The sequence below is a fragment of the Rhinoderma darwinii genome, chromosome 2 (genome assembly GCF_050947455.1).
Source record: "Rhinoderma darwinii isolate aRhiDar2 chromosome 2, aRhiDar2.hap1, whole genome shotgun sequence".
Lineage (NCBI taxonomy): Eukaryota > Metazoa > Chordata > Amphibia > Anura > Rhinodermatidae > Rhinoderma > Rhinoderma darwinii.
In genome coordinates this window covers 83595597-83608566 of record NC_134688.1, presented here as the reverse complement: position 1 = coordinate 83608566, position 12970 = coordinate 83595597, and positions in this window count along the sequence as shown.

Below are 12970 nucleotides of genomic sequence, written 5' to 3'. Positions count from 1 at the left end.
TGGGGCTTTGTAAATGTGACATGGCCTCCGCAAACCATTCCTGCTAAATTTGAGCTCCAAAAGCCAAATGGCGCTCTATCCCTTCTAAGCCCCGCCGCGTGTCCAAACAGCCATTTATGACCACATGTGGGGTGTTGTTTTAATCAGGAGAAATTGCTTTACAAATGTAGCATTGCTTTTTCTCCTTTAGTCCTTGTGGAAATGAGAAAAAATTAGCTAAACCTACATTTTCTTTGAAAGAATGTAGATTTTAATTTTCACGGCCTACTTCCAATAATTTCTGCAATAAACCTGTGGGGTCAAAATGCTCACTATACCCCTAGATAATTTCCTTGAGGGGTCTAGTTTCCCAAATGGGGTCACTTTTGGGGGGTTTCCACTGTTTTGGCACCGCAAGAGCCCTTCAAACCTGACATGGTGTCTAAAATATTTTCTAATAAAAAGGAGGCCCCAAGACTCACTAGGTGCTCCTTGGCTTCTTAGGCCTGTGCTTCAGTCCATTAGCATACTAGGGCCACATGCGGGATATTTATAAAAACTGCAGACTATGGGCAATAAATATTGAGTTGCATTTCTCTGGTAAAACCTTCTGTGTTCCAAAAAATTGATTAAAAATTAATTTCTGCAAAAAAAAAAGGAAATTTGTAAATTTCACCTCTACATTGCTTTAATTCGTGTGAAACGTGTAAAGGGTTAAGAAACTTTCTAAATGCTATTTTGAATACTTTGAGGGGTGAAGTTTTTAAAATGGGGTGACTTATTCAGGGTTTCTAATATATAAAGCCCTCAAAGCCACTTCACAACTGAACTGCCCGCTGTAAAAATAGCCTTTTGAAATTTTCTTGAAAATGTGGGAAATTGCTGCTAAAGTTCTAAGCCTTGTAACGTCCTAGAAAAATAAAACGATATTCAAAAAACAATGCCAATCTATAGTAGACATATGGGGGATGTTAATTAGCAACAATTTTGTGTGGTATAACTGCCTGTCTTACAAGCAGATACATTTAAATTTAGAAAAATGCTAATTTTTGCAATTTTTCACAAAATTTTGGTGTCTTTCACAATTAAATACTGAATGTATCGAGCAAATTTTGCCAGTAACATAAAGTCCAAGGTGTCACGAGAAAACAATCTCAGAATCGCTTGGATAGGTGAAAGCATTCCGAAGTTATTACCACATAAAGTGAAACATGTCAGATTTGAAAAATGAGGCTCTGTCAGGAAGGTCAAAAGTGGCCAAAGAGGGAAGGGGTTAATTTACATTCATAATATTGGTGGTTGGACAGTAAAAATAATATGAGCTTTTTAAGACCATTTACATGGCTAAGCCGTGTTAAATGGTGAATGCTTATATAGCGATAATAAATCTTGCAGTGCTTCCAACAACTACATAAAGTACTTTAAGTGAGAATGCAGCTGGTCAGTGCCATAGGACACATCAGTGATGCTAGAGTCAGAGTTGACTTCAGTCATCGGTTCGTTAGGACTGAGCTTCTCACACCTCAGTAGTATGTTGATAGGCTTCATGCTTGGAAGAAGAAGATCAATCAGTAGACAGGTGACCTTCATACTTTGTAGGCAACTGAAGCATCTTAATGAACACGTATGAACTACAGCGCTCATGTTTCGAAGAGAGAGTTATTTTTTACATGACTATAGTAAAGTTGTAAAGAATCAAGAAGTATTAAATCTAACTTTAAAGCATTGTGGGAATGTTTTGGGATAGGATAAGGTCTACAAGTCAGGTCTCTTGAGTCTGAGAGATCCACGCTCCTATAAAAAAAAAATCTCTGCAAAAATGGAATTGCTATTTAAAGCTGGCCATACACATTAATTTGTCAATTGATCTGACCAATTTCTTAGTTCAGCCAGGCACAGAATAATACAAACATTTACTACATACAGGACATGTACATCTTGATTACCATGCCTGTTCCTTCCTCCAGTATCTTATCTAGCCAGAATTCACACCAATTTCTATTGATTCAGCCAGCAATCTAAAGTGTATTGGCATAGCTCCCTGTCCCAGAATGTCTCTCGTCCGGCAAAAAAAGGATTGCACAGATTGGAGTTAGGAAACATATTTAATTTACATGTACAAGATAAGGCCCTTTGAACATCATGGAGATCTGCTCTAAACCCAAAAGTAAAACTGATTTTCTCCAGCCCGTGAAACTGAAAACTGCCATTGTATTGACAGCTGTTCATGTGTACATTTCCTTATACACCCCAAATCTTGCAACATTAATCACACACTGAACATTCATAAGGGAAATCAGATGTCCTGTAATATGCAAACAATAACAAAAGCGGCAAGAGACATTTGAAGGACACTAAAGGTGCCCATACATAGCAGATGATTTCAGCGGGACTGGAGTAGTATCTGATGTGTAAAGATGTGTCCCGACTTTCCCAATGACGACAGATGTGAGGGGAAAAAAAGATGTTGGATTTCAACATGCCCGATCCTTTGTTTTCACAGGGGATAAGCCACATGCAGAGGTGTTTGGATGCAACTTATTCCCCTCACCCTATTGAATAAACATGCACGCTCAGTTGAGCCGAGCGTGCATGTGTGTGAGGGAGTCAGGAGAAATAGCTGTCAGCCAAACGAGCGTTCACGAGTGAAGAGCAATTGTAAAGAGGACCAGTCACCAGTTCAGTACAGCCCAATTTCCTACCGCATGTCATAGGCGCTGTCACACTGATGATGTCAGTGTAATTTGTGTCCCAATCCGTTTTTTAATTTCCAAGTTAAGAGCCATTTTGTTATTATGCTAATTAGGCTATACTAGCCAAAGGGGCGGTAACGCTGAGGTTTCACTGGCGGGAGCGATGTCTGTGTTGGCTGTGTGACGCTGTCCTATCAGCGTGATACAGCTTCTCACCTTCCCTGCACAGCTTGATCTCAGCTTCTATCGTGAGATCTTCAAGAGTGACAGGTTCTCTTTAATGGATGATAAAACAGGAGATACATTTGTCCACAGTGTTTGCCAGTCTGCAGGATTTTCTATATGTTTTTGAAACAAATAGTCTTGTAGAAATCTTGCAGGGAACATGGTAATTTCCTCCTAATATCTTCCATTTGAGGGGGTGGGGCTTTGGAACAGGGGCAGGACATTCTTTGTTATTGTAGTAGAGGAAGGCCTCTTCTGCAGCCAGTTGTCTTACAGACAGTCACACGATTGTCAGAAAGGGGAAATGGCTGATCTCTTGGGACACATATAGAAGAATTCTTTTATATATTTCTCAGTTTTGATTGTAATATGAGACAGAATATGATCAAAGGAGAGGAGGGGATTAAGGAAAGAATTGTGCAGATTTTTTTTATCTTTTCTATGTTTTGTGTTTCTTTAATGTAAGGGTGTCATGAAAAAAAAATAATTTACATCAATTTGCTTTTAGTGTTTTATTAAAAAAATGTTTATTTGTGTGTTTGTGTTTTACTTTTTTTTTTCTAACTCTCTTCACTATGGGGCTGCCATTTTTTTTTCATCTCTGTATGTGTCGATTAACGACACATACAGAGATAAAGGAGGGGGGATTGTTTGAGGACGCTAGAGCGAGTGTGTCTTCTCAAATTTTGCAGCATAAAGCAATGTGGTTGCTTTACCACATGCCAATGCTGCAATTTTGGGTATTGCTCCCTCTAGTGACCAGCACAGGGAAATGTTATAAATTAGAATATAATTTATAATATTTCCTGACTCGTGAAATTTTTTAAAAAATTAGAACAATGTCTAATCATGTATACACTAACTGTTTAACTAAAAAAAATATATATATATATTTTCTAGCGACACATTCCCTTTAAGACTCTGGTCTTAAATTTAAGAGATACAAGTTGGAATGCACTAATTATTTAAACATTGGTGACTTCCTCCTTGTGGTTACTGATGGGAGAAGCGTATTTGCTGTGAAATGTTTGTGCCGCCTATTAAATAGTGAAACAGAGATGTAAGTGACAATGTAAATTTTATGGTTTTAGAGGCAGACAATAGGATTATGAGCAGGATGATTATTTTGGTGTGTCGTTTAGGAAACCTATATAGAATAACAGTGAGGAAAAATGGAGGTGTGATGGTTACTATGGCTAGAATAAAAGAACTAGGTACAGAGAAATACCAGCCTTTACTACAGACATATGCATCTTCATAGTAGAAAAAATATACCTGTTCCTTCTTCCAGTATCATCTTACCTGATCTATCCAGAACTCATACTCTATGTACTCTTTAAGGGATTGTGCACTTTGGACAATCTGGTTTTACTAGAAAGGACTCTGAACGATCGGTTATAATCTGTGGGGCAACCTGGCTCAGTTGACTACAGCGCCACCATAGGGGAAATTAAACATTGCCCAGTTCCCTTTGAAATCAATGGACTGTTCTTGTAATGCACAAAAGTGTTGGGTGCGTAGAGGGAGAGGCACTTTTTGTAACCTTCCTCTGCTGTGGTTGACAAATAAGGGTCCTGAATGGGGGACTCCCCTTTAATACTGTAACAATTTCTTATTTTTTCAGGTCTTAATGTAGAAAGCAGAATACCTCCTCAAATTTAATTCAGGATATATAATCCTGACCCTCCATGTTCACTCTTTATGACTAACATACATAAAGATTCTTTTCTCACTACTGGAGTATTTCCTTCATTTCTGTTTACAACATTTTCCTTTTTTTACAAAAAAATATTTATGCTTCTTGCACTGTGATGATAAAATAGCTTACTTGTGGAAGTCCACTCAGTGAACACATGTACCCTTGGGGCCAACAATGCAATCTCCACAATTCATGTCAATGCAGAGCATACCATTGGAGAAAACAGCTACAGCATATGGTAAGGCATAATAGTTCATGCAGAGACACCGTTCTACAGGCAAATTTAAAAAAAAACACAAAAAAAAACAGGGTATAGGTTTAACCCATTAGTGAACGGCCCATCGTGTTTTTACATCGGTCACTAACGTGCCTTATTCCGATGCCATAGACTTTTTACGTCGCGGCATCGGAATAAGTAAACAGAGCAGGGAGCTGTCAAATCTCCCTGCTCTCAGCTGCCAGAGGCAGCTGAGGGCTGGGAGCGTCCCTGCTCTGCCGGGTGAGATCGATATTAGTATCGATCTCACCCGTTTAACCCCTCAGATGCGGTGCACAATAGCGTGCACCGCATCTGAGTTGTTTTGGAGAGAGGGAGGGAGCTCCCTCTCTCTCCCACCGACACCCGGCGATACGATCGCCGAGTGTCTGTGTCTCCAATGGCAGCCGGGGGCCTAATAAAGGCCCCCAGGTCTGCCTGGAGCGAATGCCTGCTAGATCATGCCAGAGGCATGACCTAGCAGATGCATGTCCGTGTTAAACGGACAGGCAGTAATACACTGCAATACAAAAGTATTGCAGTAACACAAAAAAGAGTTTATAGCCAAACATATGTATAAATAATGAATATTTTTATTAACACATATTAATACAAGATTAAAAAGTATAACAAAAGGACAAGACCCTAGTAAAAAGGATTGGGAGCGGTTACTGATATATCTAGTGAGAACATGGGAAATAAAGATGCTGTCCACTAGTTCCGATCAATACAGAAAATTCCCCTTATTAAATTGTAAACAAGTGAGCCAAAAGTAGAGATGCTATATAGCTCAAACTCTCCATGTTATAAGTGAACATTAGGTGATCAGGAGAAGATTCATAGTAAAGTGCCAAATGCAATTAGTAGTCAAAAACAGATGACAGCAGCTTACCCATAATGATGGTATTAAAAGTCAGTGTTCGCTCCGACACATAAGCCCCAACGCGCGTTTCGCTATTCAGTTGCTTCCTCAGGGGGAGATGTGCAGTAATACACTGCAATACAAAAGTATTGCAGTGTATTATAAATGCGATTGCAGAATCGCATATTATAGTCCCCTAGTGGGACTAGTAAAAAAGTGAAAAAAAAGTTTCATAAAGTAAATTTTAAAAAAAATGTGAAAAAAAATGAAAAACCCAGCTTTTCCCCTTACAAAATGCTATACTTTTAAAAAACCAAAATAAAGTAAAAAAGTTACACATATGTGGTATCGCCGCGTCCGTAACGACCCCGACTATAAATCTATTACATTATTTAACCCGCACGGTGAACGCCGTAAAAAATGTAATAAAAAACTATGGAAAAATTGCTGTTTTCTGTGAATACTGACTTTAAAAAAATGTGATAAAAAGTGATCAAAAAGTCGCATCTACTCCAAAATGGTACCAATAAAAACTACAAGTCTTCCCGCAAAAAAAAAGCCCTCATACAACCGCATCGGCGAAAAAATAAAAAAGTGACGGCTCTTCAAATATGGAGACACAAAAACAAATAATTTAGAAAAAAAAGTGTTTTTACTGTGTAAAAGTAGTAGAACATACAAAAACTATACGAATTTGGTATCGTTGCAATCGTAACAACCCGCTGAATAAAGTTATTGTGTTAATTATATCACACGGTAAACGGCATAGATTTATGACGCGAAAAAGGGTGGTGAAATTTCAGGGTTTTTTCTATTTCCCCCCAAATAAAAGTTAATAAAAGTTAATCAATAAATAATATGTCCCCCAAAATGGTGCTATTAAAAAATACAAAACAAGACCTTATACACCTATGTCGACGCAAAAATAAAAAGGTTATAGCTCTTGGAATGCGACGATGGAAAAACTTAAAAAATGGCTTGGTCATTAAGGTCTAAAATAGGCTGGTCATTAAGGGGTTAAAGGAATATTACCGTCTTATTTATTTATGAAAACTCCGCAGAATATGCCAAAAAGCATGATATGTGCATGTTCCCCCTCTGGGACCCTCAACTATCTGGAGAACGTGGTCCCTTGACTCCCATTTGCCTATTCTCTGTAGCCCTCTCCATTGAAGTCTATGGTAGTTACGGAAAGCCAAACGCAGCTATCACAGAATTATGGGATATCCGGTGAATATGCAATAAATGTGAAGGATGAGAATACCCCTTAAACTGCCTCATGTGTCAAAACTGTCTCTTGAGTCTTTGCTGCCTATAGCTGTCAATCAGAGTATTCATATTCTAAACGGCAGTTAAGTAATTAAACTTTTTCTTAGAGACACCTTTGATACATGAGATCTTACTTGTTTAATTGAAGTAAATATAGCTTAATCGTTGTATAATGAAGACTTATGCAACTTACTAATATACTTTGTGTTCCAATTCCTCACCATTTTCAAGATCACTGCTTGCTGACAGTCAAAATAAACATTTCTCTTTACAAACAAGCTTTTGCGGCAGGATCCTCTCTCCCATTTTCTCTTTGACTGTTTGGCTGTGTTCACACTGAGTTTTTTGCAGGAGGAAAATTCTGCCTCAAATTCCGTTTGGGATTCTGAGGTAGATTTTGACCTTCCTGCACGCTGTTTGCCGCGATTTTCGCTGCGTTTTTCGCTCGCGCCCATTGAATGCTACGGGCAAAAGACTCAGCGAAATATACTTTCTCTGCCTCACATTGATGTCAATGGGAGGTCAGAGGCGTAACTGCGTGAAGATAGGGCACGTCCCTTCGTAAGACCGCCTCGCGTGAGAAAACCGCCTCAATGGGAGGCATTTTCTGCCGGTTTTTGACGAGTTTTGCGGAGCGGTTTCCGCGCCAAAAAACTTGTCAAAATACTCCGTGTGAACAGGGCCTTTTTGTTCATTTATTATCATTATTTGTTATTTTATATGCTTTTGTTTATATTGCTTCCCCTGACTGTAAAGTACTGTGAAAATAATGGTGCTACATACTATAAATAAAGGATTTTATGATGATGATAATAATTAGGCTCCATGAACCTGCTCGTATTACAGCTTTTTTTGCTGCCATACAGCGAATTGAGCCCTTATTATACATGTTATTATTATTATTATTATTATTATTATTATTATCATCATCATATGTGCTCCTCACTGTTTTTGTTCTTTGGCTCATGGCTTGGTTGTGTAGCCTGACCACAACCAAGCCATGAGCCAAAGAACAAAAACAGTTAAGCGTTTATTTTAGTCAAGAGCGGTAGGAGGATTAGAGCAATAAAGTAAAAAATAGACATTGTTATTTAGGTAGATCTACCCTGAAACACACAAGGTTCTTGGTTCTGCTGTCTGGATATGGGCTAGATGTTTGCTACCTATAGCAGCACGTAGCTTATCCAGCAGTCAGTGAATACGTGAAAGTCAATGAATTTGTGATGTCACCTGGCTATATCGCGATTACCATGATCCTACAACCAACCTTCTTCATCCAATACCTCTTGTCTAGGAAGTCACCTGGTTGTGTCTTGCATCACAATGACCCTATAGGCACAGTAAAGTGACCTTTTCTCATGGTCTAGCTTCCAGTATAGCAGCTGCTATGGGGTCCTGCAGTTAAGTGGGCCCACATTCACTCAGAAATTAGATGCGGTTAAGGTCTCTTTACATGGGACACCTTTCCAGTATCTGATGATCATTTTCATTAAGGTGATCATTGCTGCTGATGGAAGACAAACTTCGTCATCGTTGCCTGGAAAAGGCTGATCACTAAAAAACTAATCATAATGATTATTGACCAATGTAAATGGGCCTGTAGCGATCACTGTGATTTCAGGAATTGGATAGAGAAAATGAATGTGTCTGAGAAAGTGCAGAGAGGCAGCGGGACATAACAAGTAGATAGAGTAAGAGAAAGAAAATTAGGAGAAGACACAAGTAGAACCAAAATAATTATAAGCTTTTCCTATCAGAAACCTTGCTGTAGAGGGTGGTCATGGTGAATTGGGGCCCCTTTCAAAGTAGGGCACATTATTACATGTTATAACTTGGTCATTCTCTTTACAGTTAAACACGTTGTATGAGATTAGAAACATTTTTCTAGAAACAGCGCCACTCCTGTCCATGGGCTGCAATACCAGACACGGCCCATGGATAAAGATGATCTTTTTTCTTATCTTAAAAAACCTTCTTAAATGTTTGGAGACACATAATATATAAGCAGGGGCGTAACTAGGAAAGACTGGGCCCCATAGCAAACTTTTGACTGGGGTCCCCCCTCCCCTCGGTGTCACACAACCCCCCCTTGTAGATAGTGCCTTATTTACAGCCCCCCTGTAGATAACGCCATACAGTCCCCCCTGTAGAGAACGCCATACAGTCCCTCCTGTAGATAACGCCATACAGCCCCCTCTGTAGATAACGCCATACAGCCCCCTCTGTAGAGAACGCCATACAGCCCCCTCTGTAGAGAACGCCATACAGCCCCCCTGTAGATAGCGCCATATAGCCCCCCCTGTAGAGAACGCCATACAGCCCCCACTGTAGAGAACGCCATACAGCCCCCTCTGTAGAAGTCCGAGGTTTGTGATGGAGAACTTCAGGGGACTTTCAGTCCCCTGTTCTCCCTATCAATGCCAGCGATCACACATGTATCCCCTGTCCTGTGGATAGGGGATACATGTCTTTTGTTTAATGGCAGAGCGGGGAGATACCTCCCTGCTCTGCCGTAGTCGTGTTCAGTGTCGTCGCGCTGTAGCAGCCGTAGCGGCTGCTAGCGGAGCCTCCGGCCATGGTGGGGACCCGTGCCGGTGGGCGACACGGGCCCCCTCATGCCGCGGGCCCCGTAGCAGCCACTACGGCTGCTACGGTGGTAGTTACGCCACTGTATATAAGGGTATTGCATAAATAAAAATTAATTAGTACTTGTTAATAGAATTGCTTCTATCAAAAGAGATCTGAAAAAAACAAAACAGCAGGATAGACAAGGGAACTTCATATTGAGTTACCTTGTATACCCATCATCAATGTATAAACCATAATAAAACGATATGCTATACGTGACTATAGGCTGCTGACAGACAGGCTGGGAAACATCCGAGAGTCAGAATTCCCCCGGCGGCCCTGCTCTATTTTTGGGTCGCTCCTGCCATCAATGGAACTGACTGTTAATAACAATAATGTATTTATTAAGGAATTATTTTTTCACAATGCTGTAATATTTTATGTAAATTGTCTCCAGACCAGAGGTACTCTCTGACTAATTCTAATTTTCTTGCTTTAAAATGTAAATTTCCCTACCCTCTTTTTTATGGCTATTTGAACAGAGCAGCCTTTCAGTCTAGTTCAGCACTAACAGTCTATAAAGATGATCTGCCTTATTCCATTCCAAAATATTTCCGCTCCTGACCCTATTTGACTAATTTGATTTGCCAGGAGCTTGGCATTCGCACATTGTCTCCAGTGTGCAGTTATTAAAAACATTACCATACAACACCATTCAGCTAGAATTAGCCTTTATATGAAAATGAGGAGATACTGTAAGGCTATTTGCACATGGTGATTTTTGCCAAGCAGAAAAAGATCTGCCTCAAAATTCCTTCCGGATATTTGAAGTCGATTTGTAAATGCAAGCGTTTTTTTATGCTTTTTTTTTTTTAGACCTTTTTTCCGCTTTTTTATTTTTATTTAGCAAATGCCAAAAACACGGGCGTTTTTTTTAAAATCAAAAACAGTTCAAAACTAATGGAGTTCTAAGATAGGACATGAGGCTTTTTTTTCCACAAGTTGACACAAACTGCCTGGGAAAACACAAATGCCTCTGCCTCCTATTGAAATCAACGGAAAGGAGAGTTGGGCCATTTTTTTGGCGCTGATTCCAATGCATTTTCCGCATCAAATTCAGTGTCAAAAAAACGCCAAAGTGTTTTGTTTGCCTTTTTCTAATATTTGAGGAAAGAAAGTAAACATTGGATCAACTGAATCTTTTTCAAGTGGAAAAGATCTTCCTATAATCTATCTATCTATCTATCTATCTATCTATCTATCTATCTATCTATCTATCTATCTATCTATCTGTCTGTCTGTCTGTCTGTCTGTCTGTCTGTCTGTCTGTCTGTCTGTCTGTCTGTCTGCCTGCCTGCCTGTCTGTCTGTCTGTCTGTCTGTCTGTCTGTCTGCCTGCCTATCTATCTATCTATCTATCTATCTATCTATCTATCTATCTATCTATCTATCTATCTATCTATCTATCTCTGTCTGTCTGTCTGCCTGCCTGCCTGCCTGTCTGTCTGCCTGCCTGCCTGTCTGTCTGTCTGTCTGTCTGTCTGCCTGCCTATCTATCTATCTATCTATCTATCTATCTATCTATCTATCTATCTATCTATCTATCTATCTATCTATCTATCTATCTATCTATCTATCTATCTATCTATCTCTGTCTGTCTGTCTGTCTGCCTGCCTATCTATCTATCTATCTATCTATCTATCTCTGTCTGTCTGTCTGTCTGTCTGTCTGTCTGTCTGTCTATCTATCTATCTATCTATCTATCTATCTATCTATCTATCTATCTATCTATCTATCTATCTATCTCTGTCTGTCTGTCTGTCTGTCTGTCTGTCTGTCTGTCTATCTATCTATCTATCTATCTATCTATCTATCTATCTATCTATCTATCTATCTATCTATCTATCTATCTATCTATCTATCTATCTTATCAATGATAGAAGATTATTTCTAGCCACTACTTACAATAATATAACAAGAGAGGGGAAATTTAGTATTACTGGCTGAAATTAAGACATCTTAATAGTAGACCAGGCAGGCCGACAATGCGCCAACTTTATCTCAGTGCCGCACGCTGTGTAATTGATTTAATGCATCTTGCTAGACATGTTGCACACTTTTCTCTTGTTTATGCCACCTCTCGGATCAATTATTTTACTCCAGTATTTTGCGCAAAAATTGTGGCACACATAATTAATTAATCTGGTGCATTTTAAGACTTCACCAAGACATGCCCCCTTTTACAGACCCTTTAAAAAATAAAATAAAAAAAAGACAAAGGGGCGGTGCCACCTGCGGATTGACACATTTCCTATAATTAATGCCAGAATCTGGAGTAAATTATAGGGGGAATTTACATTAGCTTATAGCTGGCTTGATTTCCCTTCCTAGTGCACGGACAGCAGAAGATGTAACAATTTTTTTTTAGAGGCGTGCATCTTACTCCTGCAGGCTTCATACTAAGACTGGCATATAAAAATCTGCCCTAAAGTCTAAATACTATTTACCAATTGTATAACATTATTTCTAGATACTACTTATGATAGAACAATATTTCTATACACTAATTACCAATGATAAAACGTAATTTCTAGCTAATATTTACAATAATAGAACATTATTTCTATATACTTGTTATCAATGATAGAATATTGTTTCAAGAAACTATATAACAAAAATACATTATTTCTATATACTATTTAGTTTCAAAGGAGCTTTATGGTAGTTTTTAGAACAAGAAAAAGTAGCACATTAAAAAAAAACTTTTGCAGGGGAGTGTAATATTGTAAGAAAAAAGTTAGATTCAGTATGTTCTCGAACATATGGGAAAAAAGTAGTATAGTAAAATCCAACAAAATAAACAAGGTCAATGGGCAGTCATATATAAAAAATTCATATATAGATTAATACTAAAACGAGATTTGTAAAGTTTACATAAAAGTAAGCGACAAATACTATGTTTGGACCAGAAGCGTCAGGCTATTATTCTGGTTTATCCAGGGTTCCCAGGTGACCAAGAACTGGTCCACATTATCTAATCGGAGGACAGAATTTTTTGTTGAAATCATCATCCTATTAATTCTCTCATTTACTTACTGGAAGGATAAACGTTGGGTTTTCCAACAGGCTGCAATTTGTATCCTTGCTACCATGCAAATAAACTGGTAGAGTTTGTGCTGCTGGTTCAGCAGGCCAGCAGGTTTATCCCCTAGGAGCAAAACTGAAATAGATTTTGTGGAAATTTTTCCTATGATAGTGCTACATATTTTAGACCAAAATCGGGAAGCAAGCTGCCACAAAATATAAAGATGTAAACATGTCTCCCTTCAATCCGGATACAGACTGGTGATGAGGATGGGTAGATATGGTGAATCCACGATGGGACTAGGTAAATCTTTATAGAGGTCTAAGCAAGGCAC